The sequence below is a fragment of the Aotus nancymaae genome, unplaced genomic scaffold (assembly GCF_030222135.1).
Source record: "Aotus nancymaae isolate 86718 unplaced genomic scaffold, 86718_ANA_hifiasm-v0.15.2.pri h1tg000008l, whole genome shotgun sequence".
Taxonomy (NCBI): Eukaryota; Metazoa; Chordata; class Mammalia; order Primates; family Aotidae; genus Aotus; species Aotus nancymaae.
This window is the reverse complement of record NW_026988419.1, coordinates 63,128,962-63,151,227: the sequence shown is the minus strand read 5'-3', so window position 1 is coordinate 63,151,227 and position 22,266 is coordinate 63,128,962. Positions and strand designations below refer to the sequence as shown.

The following is a 22,266-nucleotide window of genomic DNA, read 5'->3' as shown; positions in this document are numbered from 1 at the left end:
TGTCACATTTTGGTTCTAATGTTTCCAATGATAAGAATTGGTCCTGTGGATGGAACAACTACTTATAATCTTTTCTTTAAAAGTTCTCGTAGGCTAGGTGCGGTGGCTCACGCCTGTAATCCCAGCACTTTGGGAGGTTGAGACAGGTGGATCAGCTGAGGTCAGGAGTTCAAGACCAGCCTGGCCAACATAGTGAAACCCTGTCTTTACTAAAAATGCAAAAATTAGCTGGGTGTGGTGGTGGGCACCTGTAATATCAGCTACTTGGGAGGCTGAGGCAGGGGAATCACTCGAACTCGGGAGGCGGAGGTTGCAGTGAGCCAAGATCGTGCCATTACACTCCAGCCTGAGTGACAAGAGTAAAATTTTGTCTCAAAAAAAAAAGTTCTCATAATACTGTTAAACAGTCATTGTGGCCAACAGCTATGAATTCTGAGCAAATATTTCATGGAAATCTTTTCCTTGAGTATGCATCTGGATTGACTGTGTCAACCATGTCCTGACATAACAGGGCTGAGTCAGGATGGTATTTTTCAGAAGAGCACTCTACTTTGATGTGCGGGGTACCCAAGCCAATAGCACCAGACAGCAATCATTTAGTAGCCAAGTTTCAAGGATAGAAATTATCCAACATTTATTTATTTATTTTGGCATATAATTTTTTTTTTTTTGAGATGGAGTTTCTCTCTTGTTGCCCAGGCTGGAGAGCAATGGCACAATCTTGGCTCACTGCAACCTCCACTTCCTGGTTTCAGCAATTCTCCTGCCTCAGCCTCCCAAGTGACTGGGATTACAGGCACATGACACCATGCCCAGCTAATTCTTTTGTATCTTTTAGTAGAGACAGGATTTCACCATGCTGGTCAGGCTGGTCTCGAACTTGTAACCTCAGGTGACCCACCCACCTCAGCCTCCCAAAGTTCTGGGATTACAGGTGTGAGCCACCATACCCTGCCAAAAATATTTATTTTTGCTCATGAGTCTATGGATTCACTAGGCAGTTTTGCTGTTGAGCTAGCCTTGATTGATTTAAGCTGGGTTCGCTGGTATCTGTGATCAGCTGGCAGGTCAGCTGGGGGCTAATTGGACTAGGATGGCTATGGCTGCTATGACTCATCTCTGCGCTTTCAGGTTTCCTATTATGGTGGAGGAAAGCTTCCAAACGAGCAAGCAGAAGACACGCAAGGCTTCTTTCTCAAGGCCTCAGGTCAGAACTGGCATATTCACTTATGCTTCATCCTATTGGTTAAGCAATTAACAAGGCCAGTAGAGATTCAAAGGTTGGGGAAATGGACTTCATCTTTAGATGAGGAAAGCTACAAAGTCACATCATAAGGGGCATAGATGCTGGGAAGAGAAGAACTGGGGCCATTTTTGCACTCATTTTATCACAATAAGGATGAAATGTTGCTAGGGATACTTCAGTGAACTTTCTCCTTGGAGTATTCTAAGCCAACCAAACACATAGCACATAGCCTTTACCTCTTGAGTGGGTAGAAGAGGAGCACTTTATTGAAATAGTGGAGATAAGTTTGAAGTCAGGCAGGCTGGCAACAGATATAGACTTTACAAAACCAGGCATGGATGTTATTTTTTTTTTTCTTGCCAAAGTTTGTCCATGCCCAATAACAACATGGATTTCTATGTTCTGGGTATTATACCCTTTACGTATAGCGGTTCAATTAATCCTCACAACCACCAAATTAAATATAATTAATCCATATTTTATAGACAAGTTAAATGAGGCTTAGGAAGGTTAAATAGTCTAATCAAGGTCTCTCAACTATAATGGGGAGAGTGTAGATTCACACCCAACTCACTCTAACTTCAAGGGCTGTAGGAGACGCCACACAGTATCTCCCAAAATGCAGAAGCTCCCTCTACCCCTGTAAATTTCACTGCACATCCATTTGGAGGTACAGAAAAACCCAATAATTTCCACTTTAATTTTTATTTGCAGTTAATATGGTAAAGCAGGTTGGGGTCAAATCTTAACGAAGGTGTCTATAAACTTTTTTTAAAAAGCCAGATAGTAAATATTTTAGGCCTATGGGTCATAGTCTTTGTTGCAACTCTTGGCTCTGTTTTTGTAGAACAAAAGCAGCCAGAGACAATGTGTAAATGAATGGGTTTGGCTATGTGCCAATAAACTTTATTTATAGAAACGGGTGACGAGCCAGATTTGTCGTAGAGGATTTGATAAGAAGCCAGGACTTAGCTAAAATGTACTCTGTTCTAAAGGCCAGTTTTAAGTGTTCTCCAGCTCCTCTCAAACATTATAATAATGATGTACATTATAATTCATATATGCTACTAATAAAATGTTATTTATAAAATAAGGCAAAAGTGTGACTGTCATATAAATATTTTAAAAAGTTAAAGATTTTGCCAGGTATGGTGGTTCATGCCTATATTCCCAACACTTTGGGAGGCTGAGGCAGGTGGATCACTTGAGGTCAGGAGTTCAAGACCAACCTGGCCAACATGGTGAAAGCTTGTCTCTACTAAAAATACAAAAATTAGCTGGACATGGAGTGCAACTCCCAGCTACTCAGGAGGCTGAGGCAAGAGAATCACTTGAACCCCGGAAGCAGAGGTTGCAGTGAGCCAAGATCCCACCACTGCACTCCAGCCTGGATGACAGAGTGAGACTTTGTCTCAAAAATAAAATAAAATAAAAATAAAAATAAAAAACAAAGTCAAAGATTTTATTTAACACATTCATTAATAAAGAAAACACTAATAAATTAAAACCAGTTGAAAGGGGATTAAAAGAACAAACACATATAGAAGCAATCAGGAATGCCAAAATGAATTTGTTAATAGATGAAAACTGATCGATATTTGTAAGAAATAGAATAATGCTTGGAATCATCTTTTCCACAGAGTGGTCATCAACTGCATCTTCACCAGACACAATTTATTGCCAGGTCTATGGAAAAGACTCATTTGCATTACTGTAGGGTTTTTTTCTAAGACAGGGTCTTGCTCTGTCATCCAGGCTGGAATGCAGTGGTGCCATCCTGGCTCACAGCAACCTCTGCCTCCTGGGTTCATGCCTCAGCCTTTTGAATAGCTGGGATTACAAGCATGTACCACCATGCCTGTTTAATTTTTGTTATTTTAGTAGAGACAGGGTTTCACTATGTTAGCCAGGGTGGTCTTGAACTCCTGGCTTCAAGTGATCCACGTGCCTTGGCCTCTCAAAATGCTGGGATTACAGGCATGAGCTACCACTCCTGGCCTGATTTTTTTTTTTTCTTCTTTGCACCCATGCTGTTGATTGCTAAATGTAATAGTCTGATTGTAATGCTGAATAAATGTCTTTTTTTTTTTTTTTAATGTGCTGTATAAAGTTAGTCTATGTTGAAGCCATCTTGGTAAACTTCCCCCAACAGTGTGAAGTTAGAATTCTTTCAGGGTGATGCCAGGTTCTATTTGGAATTTATATACAACCTGCTTGGGTGGAGAAGCCATTGTTTTCAGAAACCTTGGTGTAGTTGAACTGATAGTTACTGTTGCAACCTGAAGTTTACCATTAAAAGGGATTACCCAAGCAAAATCATGGAATTATTGGCTATACAAATGATTGTTGGCACATCCCATGCAATATATCTAAATTGAATAATGGTACCAGATAAAACTATAGATGAGAATGAAGCTTGTGTATCATCCATTATCATGTGTAATCAATAAATGATTAAATTCTCTTAGGAAAAAAAGAAGCAAGAATCAAACAAATATCAGATTTCCTATCAACATTAGATGCTCAAAAACAGAAAAAATACCTTTGAAGTTTAGAGTAAAAGTTATTTTAAGTGTAGAATTTTATTTCCATTCAAACTTTTCAATCGAGAGTGAGAGCAAAGCATGGTTATGCTCAGAAATTTAATAACTCAGAAGATTTAATGGCCATATAAATTCCAGATAAATTAAAAACTTAAATGTGGTACAGATTTGTTTCCAGCCCAGATGGAGTCACAGAGACCAGGTTTACCCTTCTGCCTGAAATCACTAAAAAAAAAAAATCTGACAAAATCTATGAAACAATGGTTTTTAAGGCACTAGACATGAGACAATGAAGACTGATCCCTGAGAGATGGGAAACTAGTCAAGTGAGCCCAGTGATTGTCTGAGCTTAGTGCCTGAGGAGAGTTTCCAGGCTGCAGGGCACGAGCATTAAAGGGGGAACCCAAGCAAGATGCAGTGACCTTCCGGACTTAAGGAAAAGACCTGAAAGTTGAAGAGATGAAGGTGGGAAAGACCAAAAAGACCAAAGCTGTTGGAGTTTGCAGAATAAAATGCTGGAGAGGAGAAAGGTTCTCAGAGAAAGAGAGAATCACCAAAATGTCCAGAGGTTCTCCCTCACATACTCAGCTGAGTACTTTCCAGCACATGCACAGGGAAAAACGACACATGAAAAGAACTACTCATAAGAAGCTCAGGTGGGGCCAGGAATAGTACCGATTCCCCCCAGTCAGACTTGAAAACCTCATAAATAAGGGGGTTTTGGGTAGAGTACTCAGAAGGGTTTTGCCTCCATAGTGGGAGAAAGTTAGCCCTAGATTAAATGTTATTCTGATCTCACCTAATGAGGCTTAAAAGCAAGAACTGAAAGGCTCACACTTTTTCCAGGTAACATAGTTGCATCTCAGAACAAAGCTCAAGGATGTTTATAGGTATATGAGAATATCCAGCACCCAACAAAGTAAAATTTACAATGTCTGACACACAATTTAAAAAAGACAACTCTAAGGCATGCAAAGAAGCATAAAAACTATAAGGAGAAAAAAATCAATCAATCAAAACTGCGTAAAATGAACATAGTTGATAGCATTAGTAGACATGGGCCGGGCATGGTGGCTCACGCCTATAACCCTAGTCCTCTGGGAGGGCAAAGCAGGCAGATCCCTTGAGCCCAGGAGTCTGAGACCAGCCTGGGCAACATGGCAAAACCCCATCTCTACAAAAAATGCAAAAATTAGCCAAGTATGATGGCACACACCTGTAGTCCCAGCTACTTGGGAGGCTGAGGTGAGAGAATCACTGGGGAGGTTGAGGCTACAGTGAGCTGAGATCACACCACTATACTCTATCATGGATAAGACCCTGTCTCAAAAAAAAAGTAGACAAGGACATTAAAACAGCAATCATAACTGTATTCCTTGTATCTCAAAATCTAGAGTAATAGTTTTCAGTAGAGGCATCTTCCCCGTCCCTGGTGACATTTGGCAATGTCTGGAGATAGTTTGGTTGTCACAACTTGGGGGTAGTGGTGCCACTGGCATGATGTAGGTAGAATCCAGGGATGTTGCTAAACATTCTTTATGCACCAAATAGCCCCCCAAGACAAAAAAATTATCTAGCCCAAATTGTCAGGAGTACTGAGGTTGAGAAACTCTGATCTAGAGGAAGGATTGATTATGTTAACTAGAGACATAGGAAATATGAAAAAGATACAAATTGAACTGTTGAAGATAAAAATAACAATGACTAAGATTAAAAATACACTGGACAGGATCAATGACAGGTTAGACACTGCAGAAAAATATGAGTGAACTTTAAAACACGGCAATATAAGCCATACAAAATGAAACTCACAATACAAGTCTGGGGTATAAGAAAAAAGAAACAGATCATCAGTAAGCTGTGGGACAATGTCAAGTTAATACAAAGATTAGCTGGCTGTGATGGTGGGCACCTGTACTCCCAGTTACTCGGGAGGCTGAGGCAGGAGAATCACTTGAACCTAGGAGGCAGAGGTTGCAATGAGCCAAGATGGCGCCACTGCACTGCAGCCTGGGTGACAGAGTGAGACTCCATCTCAAAAAAAAAAAAAAAAAGAAAGAAAAAAAAAGCCAGAGGAGAAAGAACATATAATATGTACAGAAGAAAGGAGATAATGATGACAGAACATTTCTTGTCTGGTGGCCTAATATATATGTTGTTGGAGTCCTGAAGGAAAGGGGTGATAGAAAAAAAAGTCTAGGAAGAAATAAAAGCCAAGACATTTCCAAATTTGATAAAAGCTATAAACCAACAGATACAAGAAGCTCAACAAAACAGAAGCACAAGAAATGTGAAGAAAACTACACCAAGGCAAAATCATAATCAAGTCACTTAAAATAAATTATAAAGAAAGAATATTAAAAGCAGCCAGAGGGCCAGCCGGGTACAGTGGTTCATGCCTATAATTCCAGCACTTTGGGAGGCTGAACTGGGTGGATGACCTGAGGTAAGGAGTTTAATACCAACCTTGCCAACATGCTGAAACCCCATCTCTACTAAAAATACAAAAATTAGCCAGGTGTGATGGTGGGTGCCTGTAATCTCAGCTACTTGGGAGGTTGAGGCAGGAGAATTGCTTGAACCCAGGAGGCAGAGGTTGCAGTAAGCTGAGATCATGCCACTGCACTCCAGCCTGGGTGACAGAGTGAGACTCCATATCAAAAAAAAAAAAAAAAAAAAGCAGCCGGGGAGAAAGAAGATATAATTTGTACAGAAGAAAGGAGATAATCATGATAAACATTTCTTGTCAGAGACAAGGTAAACAAAAAAAACAGTGGAACAACATGTTTAAAATACTTAAAAAGAAAAAGCTGGCAACCTAAAATTGTATATTAAGATATTTTTTAAGCCAGCACATGGTGGTGCATGTCTGTAGTCCCAGCTATTCAGGAGGCTGAGGTGGGAGGACCACTTGAGCCCAGGAGTTTGAGTTCAGCCTGGGCAACATAGTCAGATTCTATCTCTAAATAAATAAATATATCTTAAAAAATAAGAAAAAATAAAGACCTTTTAGATATTAAAAAACTGAAAGTACTTATCACCGGCATATCCACATTACAGAAAATATTAAAGGAAATATTTTAGGCAGAAAGAACAGTTGGAAATATAAACCTACATAAAGGAATAAAGAGCACTGGAAACAGAAACTATGTAGGTAAATATATAAAATTTTTATCTTATTATGTCAATATTTTAAAAAGATATTTGCCTAGTCAGAGCAATTAGGCAAGAGAAATAAAGGGCATCCAAGTTGGGAAGGAGAAAGTCAAATTGTCCCTGTTTGCAAACAATATGATCTTATATATAGAAAACCCTAAAAGTGCCACCAAAAACTCTTGAAAAAAAAGTTTAGTAAAGTTGCAGGATATGAAATCCACATACAAAAATCAGTAGCATTTTTATACATCAACAAGAAGCTAGCAGAACAAGGAATCAAAAAGTAATCCAATTTACAATAGCTACCCCCCCAAAATTCCTAGGAATAAATTTAACAAAGAAGGTGAAAGCTGAAGATGTTTCTCTATAAACTATAGAAAAACTATAAAACACTGATGAAAGAAATTGAAGAGGATGCATTCAAAAATGGAAAGATATTCCATGTTCATGTTTCTAATATTCTTGGAAGAATATTGTGAAAATGACCGTATTACTAAAAGCGATCTACAGATTCAATACTATCCCTATAAAAAATATTAATAACATTTCTCCAGAAATAGAAAAAAAAATCTTAACATTTCTGTGGAACCACAAAAAGCCCTGAATAGCCAAAGCAATCGTGAGCAAAAAGAACAAAATTAGAGGCATCACACTATTGCACTTCAAAATATACTACAGAGCTATAGTAACAAAACAAGATGGCACTAGCACAAAAACAGGCAAACAGATGAATGGGACAGAATGGAGAGCCCAAAAGTAAATCCACATATTGTAGTTAACTTATTTTCAACAAAGATGCCAAGAACATTTATTGGGGAAGGCACAGTCTTTTCAATAAATGGTGATGGAAAACTGAATATTTGTATGTAAAAAAAATGAAACTAGACCCCTGTCTCTCACCATATTTTAAAAAAAAAGAGAAAAAAAGAAGGAGGGGATCCAAGATGGCCAAGTAGGAGCAGTTCTGGATTGCAGCTCCCAGCGAGAGTGCAGAGGGTGAGTGGTCACCACATTTCCAGAGGGATTTTTATTGCCCACAGACCAGGAGATTCCTGGACAAAGGAGCACTATAGGTCTCCAGCATGGCTGTTTCGGCCGGAGCAGCAGGTCTCCTACAAAAACTCACACGGGTCCAGGTGCTGTTTCAGCTGGCAACTGGAGCACCTGGGAGACAGAGTCACCCATTCAACTGATAAAAATGTGACTGAAATAGGGAGCCAGGCCAGGAGAATCCCAGGCGAAAAAGTGCCACGAGTCTCCAGCACGGCTGTTTCAGCCAGCGCAGCGGGTCTCCACACAAGTACTCACACAACTGGTGCCATTTCAACTGGTGACTGGAACGCCTGGTAGACAGAGTCACCCATTCAATTGAAAAAAAAAAAGGGACTGAGGCAGGGAGCCAGGTGATCAGGCTCGGCTGGTCCCACCCCCCACAAAGACCAGCAATCTGAAATGCTCTGGATTGAGAGTTTCACAGCAAGCACAGCTGAACCTGGGATGGTCCAGCTCTGTCGGGGAGGGGCGTCCACCATTGCCAAGGCAGTCCGCCATTAGCGAGGCAGCCCGTCACTGCCAAGGCAGTCTGCCATTACAGAGAGAGTCCTCCATTACAGAGGTGGGCCGCCATTGCTGAGGCAGTTCTAACTATTCCACTATAAACAGGACTGCAGGGAAGTTCACATGGCAGCTGGGAGAAGCCCATGGCAGCTCAGCAACACCTCTGCTGGCAGACTATGACTAGGCTGCCTCCTCGCTGGGCAGGGCATCCCTGAAAAAAGGCAGCAGCATGACAGAAACTTACAAATGTAGCCCTACCTTCCTGGGACAGAGCACCTGGGGAAAAAAGGGCGGTTATGAGTTCTGCTGCAGCAGACTTAAACGTACCTGCCCAGCAACTCTAAACAGAACAACGGAGCTCCCAACTCAGCACCTGAGCTCCTATAAAGAACAGACTGTTTCCTCAAGCAGCTCCCTGACCTCCGTATATCCAAAGAGTCACCTCATAAAGGACAGCTCAGACTGACATCTGGTGGGTATCCTTCTGGGACAAAGATAGGAGAAGAAGAAACTGGCAGCAACCCTTACTGTTCTGCAGCTGCTGCAGGTGATCCCCAGGCAAGAAGGGTCTGGAGTGGACCTCCAGCAGTCCTGCAGCAGAGGGGCCTGACTGTTAGAAGGAAAACTAAGAAACAGAAATAAGTTCATCATCAACAAACAGGACATCCACTCAGACCCTATCTGAAAGTCACCAACTACAAAGACCACAGGTAAATAAATCCACAAAGATGGGAAGAAACCAGTGCAAAAAGGATGAAAACACCCAAAACCAGAACACCTCTCCTCCTCCAAGGGATCACAACTCCTCATCAGCAAGGGAACAAGGCTGGATGGAGAACAAGTTTGATGAATTGACAGAAACAGGCTTCAGAAGGTGGGTAATAGGAAACTTCTCTGAGCTAAAAGAACATGTTCTAACCCAATGCATAGAAACTAAGAACCTTGAAAAAAGGTTTAATGAAATGCTAATGAGAATAAACAGCTTAGAGAGGAATATAAATGAATTGATGGAGCTGAAAAACACAACACGAGAACTTCGCAAAGCATACACAAGTTTCAAAAGCCGAATTGACCAAGCAGAAGGAAGGATATCAGAGGGTGAAGACCAACTCAATGAAATAAAACTGAGTTTCATAAATGAAGGAGAAATAAAATCCTTTTCAAACAAGCAATTACTCAGAGATTTCATCACCACCAGGTCTACTTCACAAGAGCTCCTGAAAGCAGCACTAAATATAGAAAGTAACAATCAGTACCAGCCACTCCAAAAACACACCAAATGGTAAATAGTATCGACACAATGAAGAAACTGCATCAACTAGCATAACAATATTAACCCTAAATGTAAACGGGCTAAATGCCCCAATCAAAAGACACAGACTGGAAAATTGGATAAAAAGTCAAAACCCATCAGTGTGCTGTATCCAGGAAACCCATCTCACATGCAAGGATACACATAGGCTCAAAATAAAGGGATGGAGGAAGATTTACCAAGCAAATGGAGAGCAAAAAAAGCAGGAGTTGCAATCCTAGTCTCTGATAAAATAGACTTCAAACCAACAAAGATCAAAAGAGACAAAGAAGGACATTACATAATGGTAAAAGGATCAATGCAACATGAAGAGCTAATGATCCTAAATATATATGCACCCAATACAGGAGCACCCAGATACATAAAACAAGTTCCTAATGACTTACAAAGAGACTTAGACTCCCACACAATAATAGTGGGACACTTTAACACCCCACTGTCAATATTAGACAGATCAATGAGAGAGAAAATTAACAAAGATATCCAGGACTTGAACTCAGACCTGGACCAAGCAAACCTAATAGACATTTACAGAACTCTCCACCCCAAATCCACAGAATATACATTCTTCTCAGCACCACATCATACCTACTCTAAAACTGACCACACAATTGGAAGTAAATCACTCCTCAGCAAATGCAAAAGAATGGAAACCATAACAAACAGTCTCTCAGACCACACTGCAATCAAGTTAGAATTCAGAATTCAGAAACTAACTCAGAACCGCACAGCTTCATGGAAACTGAACAACCCGATCTTGAATGTTGACTGGATAAACAATGAAATGAAGGCAGAAAAAAGATGTTCTTCAAAACCAATGACAACGAAGATACAACATACCAGAATCTCTGGGACACAATTAAAGCAGTGTCTAGAGGAAAATATATAGCAATAAATGCCCACATGAGAAACAAGGAAAGATATAAAATCGACACCCTATCATCAAAATTGAGAGAGCTAGAGGCGCAAGATCAAAAAAACTCAAAACCTAGCAGAAAACAAGAAATAACTAAGATCAGAGCAGAACTGAAGGAAACAGAGACACAAAACACCCTTCAAAAATCAATAAATCCAGGAGCTGGTTTTTTGAAAAGATCAACAAAATAGACCATCAGCCAGATTAATAAAAAAGAAAAGAGAGAATAATTAAATAGCTGGAATAAAAAACAATAAAGGGGATATCACCACAGATTCCACAGAAATACAAAAAAACCATCAGAGATTACTACAAACAACTCTATGCACATAAACCAGTAAACCTGGAAGAAATGGATAAATTCCTGGACACATGCATCCTCCCAAGTCTAAACCAGCAAGAAGTCAAAACCCTGAATAGACCAATAACAAGGGCTGAAGTTGAGGCAGCAATTAATAGCCTACCAACCAAAAAAAGCCCAGGTCCAGATGGGTTCATAGCTAAATTCTACCAGACATACAAAGAGGAGCTGGTACCACTCCTTCTGAAACTATTCCAAACAATCCAAAAGAGGTAATCCTTCCCAAATCGTTTTATGAGATCAACATCATCTTGATACCAAAACCTGGCAAAGACTCAACAAGAAAAGAAAACTTCAGGCCAATATCCATGATGAACATAGATGCAAAAATCTTCAATAAAATACTGGCAAACCAACTGCAATAGCACATCAAAAAGCTTATCCATTACGATCAAGTAGGCTTCATCCCGGGGATGCAAGGCTGGTTCAACATATGCAAGTCTATAAATGTAATTCACCACATAAACAGAACCAAAGACAAAAACCACATTATTATCTCAATATATGCAGAGAAGGCCTTTGACAAAATTCAACAGCCCTTTATGCTAAAAACTCTCAATAAACTAGGTATTGACGGAATGTATCTCAAAATAATAAAAGCTATTTATGACAAACCAACAGCCAATATCATACTGAATGGGCAAAAACTGGAAGCATTCCCTTTGAAATCTGGCACTAGAGAAGGATGCCCTCTCTCACCACTCCTACTCAATATAGTATTGGAATTTCTAGCTAGAGCAATCAGGCAAGAAAAAGAAATAAAGGGTATTCAATTAGGAAAGGAGGAAGTCAAATTGTCCCTATTTGCAGATGACATGAATGTATGTTTAGAAGAACCCATCGTCTCAGCCCAAAATCTCTGAAACTGATAAGCAACTTCAGGACACAAAATCAATGTGCAAAAATAACAAGCATTCCTATACAACAATAACAGACTTAAAGAGAGTCAAATCAAGAACGAACTGCCATTCACAATTCCTACAAAGAGAATAAAATACCTAGGAATACAACTAAGAAAGAATGTAAAGGAACTCTTCAAAGAGAATTACAAACCACTGCTCAATGAAATAAGAGAGGACACAAACAGATGGAGAAACATTTCATGCTCATGGTTAGGAAGAATCAATATCATGAAAATGGCCATACTGCCCAAAGTAATTTGTAGATTCAACACTATCCCCATCAAACTACCAATGACCTTCTTCACAGAACTGGAAAAAACCACCTTAAACTTCATATGGAACCAAAAGAGAGCCTGCATAGCCAAGTCAATTCTAAGCAAAAAGAATAAAGCGGGAGGCATCACACTATCTGACTTCAAACTATACTACAAGGCTACAGTAATCAAAACAGCATGGTACTGGTACCAAAACAGAGATATAGACCAATGGAACAGAACAGAGGCCTTGGAGGCAACGCTACACATCTACAACCATCTGATCTTTGATAAACCTCACAAAAACAAGCAATGGGAAAAGGAGTCCCTGTTTAATAAATGGGGTGGGAAAACTGGCTAGCCATGTGCAGAAAGCAGAAACTGGACCCCTTCCTGATACCTTACACTAAAATTAACTCCAGATGGATTAAAGACTTAAACATAAGACCTAACACCATAAAAACCCTAGAAGGAAACCTAGGCAAAACCATTCAGGACATAGGCATAGGGAAGGACTTCATGACTAAAACACCAAAAGCACTGGCAACAAAAGCCAAAATAGACAAATGGGACCTAATTAAATTCCAGAGTTTCTGCACAGCAAACGAAACAATCATTAGAGTGAATCAGCAACCAACAGAATGGGAAAAAAATTTTGCAATCTACCCATCTGACAAAGGGCTAATATCTAGAATCTACAAAGAACTAAAACAGATTTACAAGAAAAAAACAAATAAGCCCATTCAAAAGTGGGCGAAGATATGAACAGACACTTTACAAAAGAAGACATATATGAGGCCAACAAAAATATGAAAAAATGCTCATCATCACTGGTCATTAGAGAAATGCAAATCAAAACTACATTGAGATACCATCTCATGCCAGTTAGAATGGTGATCATTCAAAAATCTGGAGACAACAGATGCTGGAGAGGATGTGGAGAAATAGGAACATTTTTACATTGTTGATGGAAGTGTAAATTAGTTCAACCATTGTGGAAGACAGTGTGGCAATTCCTCAAGGACCTAGAAATAGAAATTCCATTTGACCCAGCAATCCCATTACTGGGCATATATCCAAAGGATTATAAATCGTTCTACTATAAGGACACATGCACACGAATGTTCATGCAGCACTGTTTACAATAGCAAAGACCTGGAACCAACCCAAATGCCCATTGATGGTAGACTGGACAGGGAAAATTTGGCACATATACACCATGGAATACTACGCAGCCATAAAAAACAATGAGTTCGTGTCCTTTGTAGGGACATGGATGAACCTGGAAATCATCATTCTCAGCAAACTGACATAAGAACAGGAAATCAAACATTACATGTTCTCACCTATAGGTGGGTGTTGAACAATGAGAACACATGGACACAGGGAGGGAAGCATCACATACTGAGGTCTGTTGGGGGGAACTAGGGGAGGGACAGCGGGGGGTAGGGAGTTGGGGAGGGATAACATGGGGAGAAATGCCAGATATAGGTGATAGGAAGGCAGCAAACCACATTGCCATGTATGTAACTATGCAACAATCCTGCTTGTTCTTCACATGTACCTCAAAACCTAAAATGCAATATATATATATATATAAAAGAAGAAAAAACTCAAAATGGATTAAAGATTTAAATGTAAGACCCAAAACTGGTGGGGCACAGTGGCTCATGCATATAATCCCAGCACTTTGGGAGGTTGAGGTGGGTGAATCTCAAAGTCAGGAGATTGAGACCATCCTGGCTAACATGGTGAAACCCTGTCTCTATTAAAAATTTTAAAAAAATTAGCCAGGCATTGTGGCGCGTGCCTGTAGTTTCAGCTATTTGGGAGGCTGAGGCAGGGGAATGGCTTGAACTCAGGAGGCGGAAGTTGCAGTGAGCCGAGATCATGCCATTGCACTCCAGCCTGGGTGATAGAGTGAGACTCCGTCTTAAGAAAAAAAAAGACCCACAACTATGAAGACAGGAGAAATGCTTCAGGACATTGGTCTGGTCAAAGATTTTTATGGAAAAGACCTCATAAGCATAGGCAGTAAAGGCAAAAACAGACAAGTGGAATTCTATCAAACTAAAAAACTTCAGCACAGCTAAGAAAATTATCAATAGAGTGAAGAAGTGACTTACAGAATGGCAGAAACTATTTGCAAACTATTTATCCAACTAGGGATTAATATCAAGAATATATAAGGAACTTGAACAGCTCAACAGCAAAAAAAAAAAAAAAAAAAAAAAAAAAAAAAAAAACAGAAAAGAAAAGAATGGACAAGAAAAGAAAAAAAATTAAAAATGGGAAAATGAGTCAAGTTGATATCTCTCATACAGGAAGATACACGTATGGCCTACAAGTATATGAAAAAATGTTTAACACCACTAATCATCAGAGAAAGGCAAATCAAAACCACAATGAGTTCTCTCACCCCAGTTGGAAAGGCTATTATTAAAAACAAAAAACAAAAATAAAAAAAATACCCCACAAATGCTAGTAAGGAGGTGGAGAAAGCAGAACTCTTATGCCCTTTTGGTGGCCATATAAATTAGCAGTCATGGAAAACAGTATAGAGGTTCCTCAAAACACTAAAAATAGGCCAGGCACAGTGGCTCATGTCTGTAATCCTAGCACTTTGGGAGGCCAAGGCAGTTGGATCACTTGAGGTCAGGAGTTCCAGACCAGCCTGGCCAATATGGGGAAACCCCATCTCTACTCAAAATACAAAAATTAGCCTGGTTTAGTGGCATGTGCCTGGGATTCCAACTACTCAGGAGGTTGAGGCAGGAGAATCTCTTGAACTCGCAGAGGTTGCAGCGAGCCAAGATCTTGCCACTGTACTCTAGCCCTGGCCACAAGAGCGAGACTTCATCTCAAGACAAAACAAAACAAAACAAAAAAAACCCTAAAAATAAAACTACCAGATGATCCAGCAATCCTACTTCTAGGTATATATCCAAAGGAACAGAAATCGGTATGTCAGAGAGAGAGCCGCACTCTCATGTTTATTGCGGCACTATTTACAACAGTTAAGATATGGAATCTACCTAGATATCCATCAACAGATGAATGGAAAAGAAAGCATGGTGGCAGAGGGAGGGGAGGTTGGCAAGATGGGGCCTGGCGAGTGATTCTCCTCGGATCCGTCCAACTGGTGCGGACATACCGGGGTGGGCGGGGGTCCTGCCACCACTATCTCCCTTCCTCCTCTCCTCTGCCCACAAAGCCTTCCTTCTTCCCTTCCCCCCTCCACCTCGCGGGGCGCGCCTGGTTCTTGGGACACCATGTTGGACTCTGAGGAGGAGAGCCAGGACTGGCAACTGAAAATCGTCATGCTGGGGATGGCGCCTCTGGGAAGACCTCCTTAGCTACAGGTTTTGCTCAAGAAACTTTTGGGAAACAGTACAAACAAACTATAGGACTGAATTTCTTTTTGAGAAGGATAACACTGCCAGGAAACTTGATTGTTACCCTTCAAATTTGGGATATAGGAGGGCAGACAATAGGAAGCAAAATGTTGGAAAAATATATCTATGGAGCACAGGAAATCCTCTTGGTATTTGACATTACAAATTATCAAAGCTTTGAGAATTTAGAAGATTGTTATACCGTGGTGAAGAAAGTGCGCAAGGAGTCAGAAACTCAGCCACTCGTTGCCTTGGTAAACGATAAAATTGATTTGGAGCATATGTGAACAGTAAAACCTGAAAAACACTTACGGTTTTGCCAGGAAAATGGTTTAAGTAGCCAAGTTGTCTCAGCCAAGACAGGAGACTCTTGGAACTTTGAAATGGTTTGTTCGTACTAAATTACTTTAAGACTTGTAATCATCTCCAGCTCCAGGTTTTCTTGTGCTTTCAGAAAGTTGCTGCTGAAATCCTTGGGATCAAAACACAGCAGAAGTAGAACAGTCACAGAGAGTACTGAAGGCAGATATTGTAAACTACAACCAGGAACCTATGTCAAGAACTCTTAACCCTCCTAGAAGCTCTATGTGTGCAGTTCAGTAAGTGCGTTTTCATTCTGTGTTGATAGTTTTGGCTGCCCTTCACCTCTGGGTGAGCCAGAGGACTTCTAGGAACTTGTTTTAACAGTGACCATCTCTGTAGTTCAGTTAACTCTTTCCTCCCAACTTGCTTCATCATTGCTGTTGCCTCACAGTGGCAGGAAGCTCCTGGATTTGAAAGAATTCAACTTTGGGACCATGCACTTTGAATTCAAAATGGAAAACCCATTCCCTGGAATTAGACTGCTTTGTTGAGAAAGAATGATGTTGCTTCTTTGTATGTCCTTGATTCTTTCTTCAGTAATGTAAATTTTTTTAACTTAATATGAAAACTATCCAAGTCTTTATCATCAGCCAGGATTTTGTCATTGCACAGTTTCATTCTCTTATCTGAATTGGTATGTGTCAAAGTATACCTCAGAGTGCAAACATTAAGCAAGTAATATATTTTACCTACAGATATGAAGACATTGTTTTGCTATCTATTGTTAGTAAAAATATATAAAGATGTATCTAACTGGAAATGCTTGAAATAAGGCTGTAATAGAAATATTTTTTCATTTTTTAAAATGGGGTCATGGCTGGGCGTGGTGGGTCATGCTTGTAATCCCAGCACTTTAGGAGGCTGAGGCATGCGAATCACCTGAAATAGGGAGTTCGAGACCAATCTTACCAACATGGAGAAACCCTGTCTCTACTAAAGATACAAAATTAGCTAGGCATGGTGCTGCCTGTAATCCTGGCTGCTAGAGAGGCTAAGGCAGGAGAACTGCTTGAACCTAGGAGGCGGAGGTTGCGGTGAGCCGAGATCACACCACTGCACTCTAGCCTGGGCAAAAACAGTAAAACTCCATCTCAAAAAAAAAAGTGCCTAAAGTGTTTATATTGTAGTTTGTAACTCACAAAATAGTGAGTATTTGATATTGTATTTTTATTACTGTATCATTGTCATTACGTATTATGTAATACTCAGGTTTGATGGCTTTATGAATTTTGATAAATGTTCAGCTGATGCTCCACATGGTATTTCTCTTGCAAACTGCATAAGAGTACTCCCAAGAATGTGTTATGACATTGTGGATAAGACTTATGTCCAGATGTTTTTCTTTCACAAATAAATTTATTTAAATTAAAAAAAGAAAGCGTGGTATATAGCACAATATAATACTACCATAACAAATTTTAAAATTCTGTCATTCACAGCAACCTGAATAAACTTGGAGGATGTTAGGGTAAGTGAAATAATCCAGACACAGAAAGATAAATACCGTGTGTTCTTCCTTATATGTGGAAGCTACAAAGATAAATACCGTGTGTTCTTCTTTATATGTGGAAGCTACAAAGTTGATCTTTTAGAGGTTAAAAAGTAGAAGAGTGGTTACTAGAGGAAGAGAAGGGTTGGTGGGGAGGGGAAGATAGGCAAAAGTTGACAGAAATAAAAGTACAACTAGGTAGGAGGAATAATTCCTAGTGTTCTATAACACTACAGGGAGGCTATAATTAACAACAATTTATTGTATATTTTCAAATAGCTAGAATAGCAGATTTTGAATGTTCCCAAAACAATGAAAAGATAGGTGTTTGAGGTGATGGATATGCTTATTACCTAGACTTGGTCATTACACATTTTATACATGTATCTAAATATCACACTGTACCTCAAAAATATGTACAATTACTATGTATCCATTTAAAATAATAATAAAAGCAAAAAAATAAAACACCCCAAGTAAAAAAGATTGATTGTTTAAACAAAAAATAATAGAGGATGGAGTTTACAGCATACGTAGAAGTAAAATGTGTGACAATAGGACAAAGCACTGGTTTGTTTGGAGGTTATACTAAATGGGGGTTAGCAATGCCCAGGAGCTCTATCTGTGGCTGAACGGTATGCTAAACTCAGTAGAAGTATTATAACACCTGTCTGGCCTAGAGGCCAAGCCAATTTTCCAATTTGGTAGGTATGAAATGAAGCCATTATTTTTTTTTTCCTAAAGAAAACAAAAAGAGCCAGGCACAGTGGTTCATGCCTATAATCCCAGTGGTCTGGGAGGCCAAGGTGGGAGGATCACTTGAGGGCAGGAGTTGGAGACTCACTTTGTGGCAACATTGCATCAAACTACTGAATTGCCTAATATTTTCATTGATTTGACTAATTGTTTTGATATCGTACAGATACAGGATTTAAAATAAATTCTTTCTTTAAAAATTGAGGCAGCCAGGTGCAGTGGCTCACACCTGTAATCCCAGTGCTTTGCAAGGCCAAGGCAGGAGGATCACATGAGTCCAGGAGTCTGAGACTGCAGTGAACTATGATTGTGCCACTGCACTCAAGCCTAGGTGACAGAGCAAGACCCTGTCTCTAAGAAAGAAAGATGAGAGGAGGGAACTGAGGCCCCTAGTCTGGTGATGTAGGTATTGGCTGGGCTGAAGTCAGCCCAGAACTCCAGGGTGCCAGCCTTTTAGCCACAAAAAATCCCTTCTCACCCAAGGACCAGAACCCACCGAAAAGATCTGCATTCCCTACAGGTAATTTCATGCTCCAAAAATGGGACATAAAGTGGTCATATTTGACATTTCTGTTGTCAGAGCCTTGTGGGAAACTCATGTCAAGAGCACAAGTTTGGCAGAAGGAGCCAGAAAGCCTTGAGAAGAGTGCACTGGAAAAGACAAAAGAGGAGTGGAACCTCGAGGCCAAGTACACGAGGAAAGGCATCCCCCCAGCAGTGTACTGCAAGAATAGCTTCAGAGAGAGATCCAAGATGGCTGATCACTAGCAGCTCGGGCTCGTAGTTCCCAGTGAAAGCGCAGAGAACGAGAGGACGCCACACTTTCAGACGAATATTTGTTGCTCACGGACCAGGAGATTCCCAGCAGAGGAGCCCCACGGGTCGCCAGGGCGACTCTTGTGGCCGGTGCGGCGGTTTTGCTGGCACCTCAGTGCGGCAGTTCTTGGTGCAGAGTCCGGAGATTCCTGGGCAGAAAAGCACCATCAATCTTAACACCGCTGTTTTGGCCGGCGCAGTGGATTGCTCAGATTTCGGCGCTGGGAATCAACAAGTTGGACGTCTGCTCAGAGACCTAGTTAGAAAGTCGGTAATTACAAAGACAACAGACGGATAAATATATAATGAAGGGAAGAAATCAGCGTAAAAAGGCAGAGAATACTCAAAAATCAGAATGCCTCTCTCTCTACAGGGGATCGCAATTCCTCATCAGTAACGGAACAAGGCTTAATAGATTACGAGTGTGTTCCAATAACAGAAGCAGGTTTCAAAACGTGGGTGATAAGAAACTTCTGTGAATTAAAAGAACTTGTTCTAACCCAATGCAAAGAAACTAAGAACCTTGAAAAAAGGTTTGACGAAATGTTAACGAGAATGGACAATTTAGAGAAGAATATAAGTGAACTGATGGGGCTGAAAAACACAACACGAGAACTTCGCGAAGCATGCACAAGTTTAAACAGTCGAATTGATCAAGCAGAAGAAAGGATATCAGAAGTCGAGAACCAGCTCAGTGAAATGAAACGAGAAGACAAGATTGGAGAAAAAAGGATGAAAAGGAATGAGCAAAGTCTCCAGGAAATATGGGACTATGTGAAAAGACCTAATTTACGTTTGATAGGTGTACCTGAATGTGATGAAGAGAAGGAATCCAAGTTGGAAAATACTATTCAGGATATCATTCGGGAAAACTTTCCCAACCTAGCAAGGCAGGGTAATATTCAACTCCAGGTAATACAGAGAACACCACAAAGATATTCTTCAAGAAGACCAACCCCAAGGCACATAATTGCCAGATTTATTAGGGTTGAAATGAAGGAGAAAATACTAAGGGCAGCCAGAGAGAAAGGTCAGGTTACCCATAAAGGGAAACCTATCAGACTTACAGCAGATCTCTCAGCAGAAACCCTACAAGCCAGAAAAGAGTGGGGACCAATATTTAACATCCTTAAAGAAAATAACCCAGAAGGTGGAGGTTGCAATGAACCGAGATTGTGCCACTGGACTCTAGTCTGAGTGACAGAGTGAGGTTCTGTCTCAAAAAAAAAAAAAAAAAAAAAAAAAAGAATTTATGAAAGCCTATACTGAAGATCTTAAGGAAAAAGAATCTGTCCCAAGCTATACCACCAAAGTGTCCTTTAGCCCTCAACTTTGATAACATCCATCAGAAGAAAGCAAAGTCTCAGTCTTCTGGAGCTTAAAGTTTTTGTGTTATGGATAACGTCATGTAGGAAGAATGGTTTGTGCTTAAGGACAAAGTCTAGAAACCACTATCATAGTTGTTAAGAAAAGTAACTTTCAAATATCAAATATGTGAATACCTCCCTCCAAAAAATTAAAAAAATAAAAATAAAGAAAAAATGAGGCTACGATATTTGGCCTTAAAAGATATCAAGCCTAGAAAATGTAAAAATTTCTTAGGCTCTTAGGATAAAATACTGAGAGAGGAACTAATTATGGTCTGGAGTTTCATTGGCTGTTAAAACTTATTGAATGTTGTCTGGCTTCTAGTGCTTTTGTGTTGTATTCTAATGTATGCTTTTGCTTTTGAAACTGTTGGAAAGGTTGAAGGTCAACTGAATTGTCTGAAGTCGTAAATGCAAATTGTTTTCTCACCTCTGGAATTAGAAATCTTTGAATGAAAGCGAGGATTTCCTTAAAAGTTAGCAGAAAAAGGTTTTTTTGTTGTTTTGGTTTTTTTTGAGAGGAGTCTCGCTCTGTTGCCCAGGCTGGAGTGCAATGGCGTGATCTCCGCTCACTGCAACATCCACCTCCTTGGTTCAAGCAGGATTCTCCTGCCTCAGCCTCCCGAGTAGCTGTGATTACAGGTGCTTGCCACCACACCAGGCTAATTTTGTGTATTTTTAGTAGAGATGGAGTTTCACCATGTTGGTCAGGCTGGTCTTGAACTTCTGACCTCTTGATCTGCCTGCCTTGGCCTCCCAAAGTTCTGGGATTACAGGAGTGAGCCACCAGGCTCAGCCCGTTAGTTTTTATTTGGAGACATATTAGGTTAATAACAGTCTTAATTTGATGGAGTACACTGGAGGTCTTTTTAATGAACATGAAGAAGCTGGAAATATTATACTCTATAACCTGTTATTAACCAGATAGGTGAAAAAGTCCTAGGTAGAAAATTAAGATTAATATAAATTATGCTTCTTTGTGAGGCATGTTTTTATCTTAGCTATTTGGACTCTAGCACTTCATCTGGAATATGTATATTGCCTACCTGATAGCTCCTGTGCTAATTTGTAAGATTATTGTATTAATGAGCTTTTATGTGGCAATAAGAAACACCCCCACATCTCAATGGTTTATGACAATAGAGGTTTATTTCTCCCTCTTGGTATACGTCAGCTGCAGCTTAGTTCAATGGGTATTCATTTCAGAATCCAGGCTGAAGGAGTAACATGAATTAAAGACATTCATTACTGTGATAGAGGGAAGAGTGCAATGGCTAAGCCATGCAATGTCTCTTCCAACTTTCATTTTGATGGTACACATGGCTTATGCCACCCATTTCATTGGCTGAAGCAAATCACATGGTTAAACCCACTGTTAATAGAGTGGGGAAGTCTGCACCTATAGGAAGGCACTGCAAGTCACATGGAAATGTGTAGGATATCAAATTCTCTTATGGGAAGTGTGGGGAATAATCGAGAACAAAAATGCAATCTTCCACAGTTATTAAAAGAGATATATCTAAAGAAGAAATAATTCAACAGACTATTCTCATCTCAGCATTCAAATAAGACCAACCTGGTGATCTATGAAATATCCTTTCAGGTTTTATCACTGCACTTTTAATTTAAGAGTCATGCAACTTATAGTGAAATACAAACCTTGCTACTCAGTGCTATGGTGTTTTTGAAGTAGAAGGATAAAGGAGAAAAACCTCCTTAATAGGACCAATCACTGGTTCTGCCAAAGAAATGACCATTCTCTATAAAGCAATGCCCAAAGCATTTCTTCCCATATATGGCTTACATGTTCTTTTTAAAATGTATAGCAGTCAC

The 22,266-nt window shown here is 40.0% G+C and overlaps 1 protein-coding gene and 1 pseudogene across 5 annotated transcripts in view; one reads left to right on the top strand and one right to left on the bottom strand.

Moving 5' to 3' along the window:
- SP9 (Sp9 transcription factor) overlaps positions 1 to 22,266 on the bottom strand; it is a 101,878-nt gene that overhangs the window by 31,203 nt on the left and 48,409 nt on the right. For 3 of the 5 annotated variants that reach the window (XR_010341480.1, XR_002478230.2, XM_064373406.1), the window contains exon 3: positions 15,955 to 16,114. The exons of 1 other annotated variant lie outside the window; for it this stretch is intronic. The gene's annotated coding sequence lies outside the window, so the exon portion shown is untranslated. Of the gene's footprint in view, positions 1 to 15,954; positions 16,115 to 19,223; positions 19,323 to 22,266 lie in introns of those variants that run through there. One more of the 5 variants, XR_010341482.1, reaches the window with a different exon arrangement.
- LOC105724043 (ras-related protein Rab-28-like) lies at positions 15,520 to 16,245 on the top strand (annotated as a pseudogene).